At 38.5% G+C, this 6,649-nt stretch overlaps 1 non-coding gene across 1 annotated transcript; it reads right to left on the reverse strand.

Moving 5' to 3' along the window:
- Positions 1-3,593: 3,593 nt before the first annotated feature.
- LOC141722359 (small nucleolar RNA R71) lies at positions 3,594-3,700 on the reverse strand. The gene has a single exon (XR_012575378.1). It is a non-coding gene; the product is annotated as a small nucleolar RNA R71 (small nucleolar RNA).
- Positions 3,701-6,649: the final 2,949 nt, after the last annotated feature.

Below are 6,649 nucleotides of genomic sequence, written 5' to 3' on the forward strand. Positions count from 1 at the left end.
ATTCTCCTCAAGAACACGGAACCACTAACCGAGCACTAAATTTTATATCCGAAAAAGATTCGATTTTTTTTAATTTAGTGATTATCGTATTTTACCCCCCCTTCTACGATAATTCGGGACCTAACAAAAAGTTCCTATATGATTAAGCAATTATGTTCCAGTGTTTGGTGTATGGTGGTTATGTATTTGTGGAGTAGTATCGTGTTTGTGTGGTTTAGTATTTGGTAAATCAACAATGGATGGTTTACAAAGAATAAGGCTTTACAACTCAAGGATCAAATGATGTGATCAGGGTTCCAGGCTAAATGATTCAAAGTACTTACAATATAAAGCAGAACTATTTTGAATACTAGCAATATGTCACAAGAAAATTTAGAAATATTTGCAATATATCTCGAGAAAGCTCATAAGTACTTGCCTTATCACAAATGATTCCAACTTCACTTGTACTTGTATAATGATTCTATTCAACATCCACTTGTCTACTTTTTCTATGCCTCACTTCTACTCACTAATCACTTGCTTTATTTTCTACGCATCGATTCTATTTTCTGATCACCTGCTTTACTTTCTACGCATCGCTTACTCTATTAGGCATCATAAGTATCTATCAATATTCATCTCACATTATTCTAATCATCACATAGACGTCATAAGATTTTATCTACACTTCGTTTCACCCAAATCTGATTTACGGATTGAAAGTTGTGACTAAAATAGTCAAACAATAAACACATAGCCATATAACACATTAATCAGATAGCACATAGCACATAAAACGCAAGGTATTCGATATAAATAATTTTTTAAAGAAGGTTTGGGGTTAAAAAGATTTTTCTGGTATTTAATACAAATTTTTAAATATTTTCCGGAATTAAAACGGGTCTTCAAATCATTTTATAATTAAATAATAGGGTTTGAACACCCAAATCTGACTTTAAAATCATTTAATAATAATTATCGAGCCTTCGAAATAATTTAGAAATATATTTTAAAATTTGAAACTATTTTTCAAAATTTTTAAATCAAAAGAAATAATTAAATCTAATTAAATAATCAATTAAAATAATTTAATAACTAATTAAATCAATTAATCAATTAATATTTAAATTAATTGATTAATTAAATAATTAATTATTAACTAAAATTAAATAATTAAATAATTCAGATTTATTTTTGAAATTAAAAAATAATTTTCAGAATTAAAAGAATGATTTTTGGAGTTAAAGATTAATTTTAGGAAATAAAAATAGAATTTTAGAATAAAATATGCAAAAATAGAATTTCTGGAAAGTGATTTGGTGAAAACGAATTGAAACCGGGTCAGGAATTAGACCCATCGGGTCTGAAATCGGGTCACCAAGAATCCTAAGAACAAGCGGGAAAATTGCAGAATCCGGCGAGTTCTCTAGATTCCGGCGAACCCCGATTGACCTCCATAATGACTTAAATCTCTCCTTTTCATGATACTAATAGATTCCAAGTCTACCCAGCAATCCAACGAGCCCCGTAGCTAATAAGTGGCATTTTATACCACTTAGAGCGTCTTAAAATGGCTTAAATTGGTGTCTTGAAATCAAGTATTTTGTGTATTTGATGCGTTTTTCTAGTGTTTATGCATTTCAGGGTTTTAGTTACATTTCGGGGGAGGAATCATCAAGAATAAGCCTTGGCATGTGTTCACCATTGCGAGAGGAAAGAAACGGGCAGATTACGGCGAAGAAACGGAGCGAAATCAGAATTTTTCCAGTAGAGGTCTGAGCGCCCGCTCAGCTATGCTGAGCGGCCGCGCAGGGTCGGGAAAAAAAACAATTATTTTAAGACTTCTACTTCTGTTTGGTTTCCACTTCTATGTAATCTGAGTTTTATGGGACTATTATATAAGTAGATTTGAGACGTTTTCACAAGTGTGGATTGAAGAAGATTGTGTTTTTACGCAAGGAGCGAAGGAGATAAGGAAGAAGACCGATTTAGCACACCGCAACGAAGAGGAAGCATATTTTCTTGTGATTCTTGTTTCGTTGTAACGTTGGATGCTAGTTTTCTTGCTTTGAACTTATTTACTCTTGTGACGTACTCTATTTTAATATAATTAATTTAGTTATTATTTTCTTGTGTTTGTTTATCATGATTTCATATGAACCCATGATGACGATAAGTGCTATTATGGGCTAATCGTGATCATGGGGTTGCAACGGATTTATTATGAAATTCTTTAGTTAATTGTTTAATACTTTAGTGTGTGATGATTGCATGATATCTAGTATTGGTTGTGCGTATTCGTCTTATATGCGTCGCGAACATATAAGATAGGGTGTTAATCTCTTGTGAAGCGACGGTGGATCTTGAGATTTAGAACTTGCCATGCTAGCATAGGTTCATGTACGTTATGCATGATTAGTGGGTAACTCTAACAGTTTTATTTGCCCTATATAATCAAAAGGAATAACTTGTGCTTAAATCGTTGTGTTGTCAATTTCTGTAGATATATGGGAACTCAACATAATTGATGACTATTCAACTTCTATCTTAATTGTGGATGCTTGGTAGAATGGTATTAGTACAATGAAAGTTGGCTTTTATCAGTTTCGTGTTATTCGATTAATATCATCACTGTCACATGCTAAAGGTAATAACAATGGCTATAGAAGGAAGTAATAATGAAGTTGTGATCTCATGAGTGTTTTATTATTGATAAATTGAAGTGTTAGTTAAGTGATTAATTAAGTAGTTAATTATAGTTAATATTTAATCAATAATTTTAAGTGTTATTGTCTTAACATTGAGAAGTAATCATACATTGGTGAGTGAGTTTAATTAGACAATAATTTAGTTTGAGTCTCTGAGGGAACGAACTAGAAAGTATTCTATATTACTTGCGAACGCGTATACTTGCGTGAATATTAGTGCGTGTTTTCACCCTAACAAGTTTTTGGCGCCGCTGCCGGGGACTCGGCGTATTTGTTTAGTTTATATACTTACCATCATTGGTCATTAGGACTCAGTGATTAGGACGTAGTAGTTACTTATTTTTTCCGGTTGTGTTTCAGGTACTTTAGCAAGCGTTTATGCAAACTCGTTCTCGTGCTCGCAAGAGGACTTTAGATACAGCTGAGGAGACAAACGAAGTTCTTGATATTTCAGAGAAGTTAGATTTTGAGGATTCGGATTCAGGAACTGAGCAGAAAGAACCAGTAAATATGGGAGATCGTATTGTTCAAGCTGATCCAGCTCTTATGGATTTTTCTCGGCCTAAAATTGATGACATTCAGTCAAGCATCCTTCATCCGGCTATTCAAGCTAACACCTTTGAAATCAAGCCGGGCACTATTCAGATGGTGCAGAATTCTGTTTCTTTTGGAGGAGCGGCAACTGAAGACCCCAACATGCACATAAGGAATTTTGTCGAGATCTGCAGCACTTTTAAGTATAATGGCGTGACTGATGAGGCTATCAAGTTGAGGCTTTTCCCATTCTCACTGAGGGACAAGGCTAAAGACTGGTTACATTCTGAACCAGCTGGGTCCATCACTACGTGGCAAGATCTTGCGCAAAAGTTTCTGGTGAAGTTTTATCTGATGGCAAAGACTGCTGCTATGAGGAGTGCTCTTACTCAGTTTGCGCAGCAACCTACAGAATCTATGTGCGAGGCTTGGGAACGCTACAAGGAAATGTTGAGAAAATGTCCACATCATGGAATGCAAGATTGGATGGTGATCACTGGTTTCTATAATGGTTTGGGGGCCCAATCTCGGCCCATGCTCGATGCAGCAGCTGGAGGCGCCTTATGGGCTAAAAGCTATACTGAGGCATATAATCTTATAGAGACGATGGCTGCAAATGAGCATCAAAACCCAACTCAGAGGATGACGTCAGGCAAGGTAGCAGGTATTCTGGAAGTTGATGCAGCCACCGCTATTGCAGCCCAGCTCCAAGCGCTATCAATGAAGGTTGATTCTCTGGCTACGTATGGAGTTAATCAAATAGCTATGGTTTGTGAGCTTTGTGCAGGTTCTCATGCTACGGATCAGTGTTCTCTTGTCAACGAATCTGTTCAGTATGTGAATAATTATCAGCGACAACAGCAGCCTGTGCCAGCGACCTATCATCCTAACAACAGAAATCATCCAAATTTCAGCTGGGGGAATAATCAGAATGCTATTCAGCCATCATATCAGCAAGGAGTGAGTAAACAGTTTAACCCACCTGGATTCCAGCAACCACAGCAGTATGCTACAAGGCAATCATATCCTCAATAGGGAAGTGCAGCTGCACCTACTAGTGCTAATTTTGAGGAACTTAAGCTGTTGTGCAAGAGTCAGACGGTTTCTATCAAGACCTTGGAAAATCAAATCGGTCAATTAGCCAATGCAGTGCTCAATCGTCAACCTGGCACTCTTCCCAGTGACACGGAAGTACCAGGCAGGAAGGAAGCTAAAGAGCAAGTCAAGGCTATTACCTTAAGGTCTGGAAAAGTAGCTGATGCTGAAAAGGCAAAAGAAGTAGAAGCTGAAATTAGAGGTGAAGAATCTAAGCAAAAGGAGAAAGCGGCGGAACCAAGGAAGACTACTGTTGAACACACTCTGCCTGAGGCTAATACAGGGGAGAAACAGCTCTATCCTCCACCACCTTTTCCTAAGAGATTGCAGCAACAAAAGCTGGATAGGCAGTTCGGGAAGTTTCTGGAGGTGTTCAAGAAACTTCACATCAATATACCTTTCGCTGAGGCTCTGGAACAAATGCCCAGTTATGCGAAGTTTATGAAGACTATTCTTTCAAGGAAGGTGAAACTGGATGACCTTGAAACCGTTGCTCTCACGGAAGAATGCAGCGCTGTTCTGCAGCAAAAGTTACCACCAAAACTGAAAGATCCAGGAAGCTTCACCATTCCTTGCACCATTGACAATCTGACTTTTGACAAGTGCCTTTGTGATTTGGGAGCAAGCATTAATCTGATGCCGTTGTCGATCTTTAAAAAGCTGGATCTGCCTGATCCAAAACCCACATACATGTCGCTACAATTGGCTGACCGTTCCATTACTTACCCAAGGGGCATAGTTGAGGATGTGCTCATCAAGGTGGATAAGCTCTTCTTTCCAGCAGATTTTGTTATTTTGGATTTTGAGGAAGATAAGAAGATTCCTATAATCTTGGGAAGGCCTTTCTTGGCTACTGGCCGTACCTTGATAGATGTGCAAAAAGGGGAACTTACTATGCGGGTCCAAGATCAGGATGTGACCTTCAACGTATTCAAGGCAATGAAATTCCCTACAGAAGATGAGGAGTGCTTAAAATTGGATGTGATTGATTCTGCGGTGACTTCGGAACTCGATCACATGCTAATATCTGATGTATTGGAAAAGGCCTTAGTGGGGGATTTTGATAGCGATGATGAAGATAGCAACGAGCAATTACAATATCTGAACGCTTCTCCCTGGAAGCGAAAGCTGGACATATCATTTGAATCTCTTGGTACTTCTGACCTTAAGAACGCTGAAGGGAAGCTCAAACCATCAATAGAGGAAGCGCCTACCTTGGAGCTCAAGCCATTACCTGAGCACTTCAGGTATGCTTTTTTAGGTGATTCATCTACGTTACCTGTTATTATTTCATCTGACCTTTCAGGTAGTGAGGAAGACAAGCTCTTAAGGATTTTGAGAGAATTCAAATCGGCTATAGGATGGACCATAGCAGACATCAAGGGGATAAATCCTTCATATTGTATGCATAAAATTCTGCTAGAGGAAGGTAGTAAGCCAACTGTGGAACAGCAGCGAAGACTGAATCCCATCATGAAGGAGGTGGTGAAGAAAGAAATTCTGAAATGACTAGATGCAGACATCATTTATCCTATTTCTGACAGCTCGTGGGTGAGCCCCGTACAATGTGTACCTAAGAAGGGAGGTATCACTGTGGTCGCAAATGAAAAGAATGAGCTCATCCCTACTCGAACAGTTACAGGATGGAGAGTATGCATGGATTATAGAAAATTGAACAAAGCCACAAGGAAGGATCACTTCCCTCTTCCATTTATTGATCAGATGCTTGACAGATTGGCGGGTCATGAGTATTTTTGTCTTCTGGATGGTTATTCCGGGTATAATCAGATTTGTATTGCACCAGAGGATCAGGAAAAGACTACCTTCACTTGTCCATTTGGCACGTTTGCTTTTCGAAGAGTTTCGTTTGGGTTATGTGGCGCCCCGGCCACCTTTCAGAGATGTATGATGGCTATATTCTCTGACATGATTGGAAATAACGTCGAAGTGTTCATGGATGACTTCTCCGTCTTTGGACACTCATATGATGAATGTTTGAATAATCTGCGCGCCGTACTCAAAAGATGCGTGGAAACTAATTTGGTGCTCAATTGGGAGAATTGTCATTTTATGGTGCGTGAAGGCATTATCCTTGGGCATAAGGTCTCTAGCAAGGGTCTGGAGGTGGACAAGGCCAAGGTGGGAGTCATTGAAAATCTTCCCCCACCTAATTCTGTGAAAGGAATCCGTAGTTTTCTTGGTCATGCGGATTTTTATCGGCGATTCATCAAGGACTTTTCAAAGATATCTAAGCCGTTGTGCAATTTGCTTGAGAAAGATGTGCCTTTCAAATTTGATGATGAATGTTTGGCAGCATTCGAGACTCTCAA

Source organism: Apium graveolens, chromosome 4 (assembly GCF_009905375.1).
Source record: "Apium graveolens cultivar Ventura chromosome 4, ASM990537v1, whole genome shotgun sequence".
Lineage (NCBI taxonomy): Eukaryota > Viridiplantae > Streptophyta > Magnoliopsida > Apiales > Apiaceae > Apium > Apium graveolens.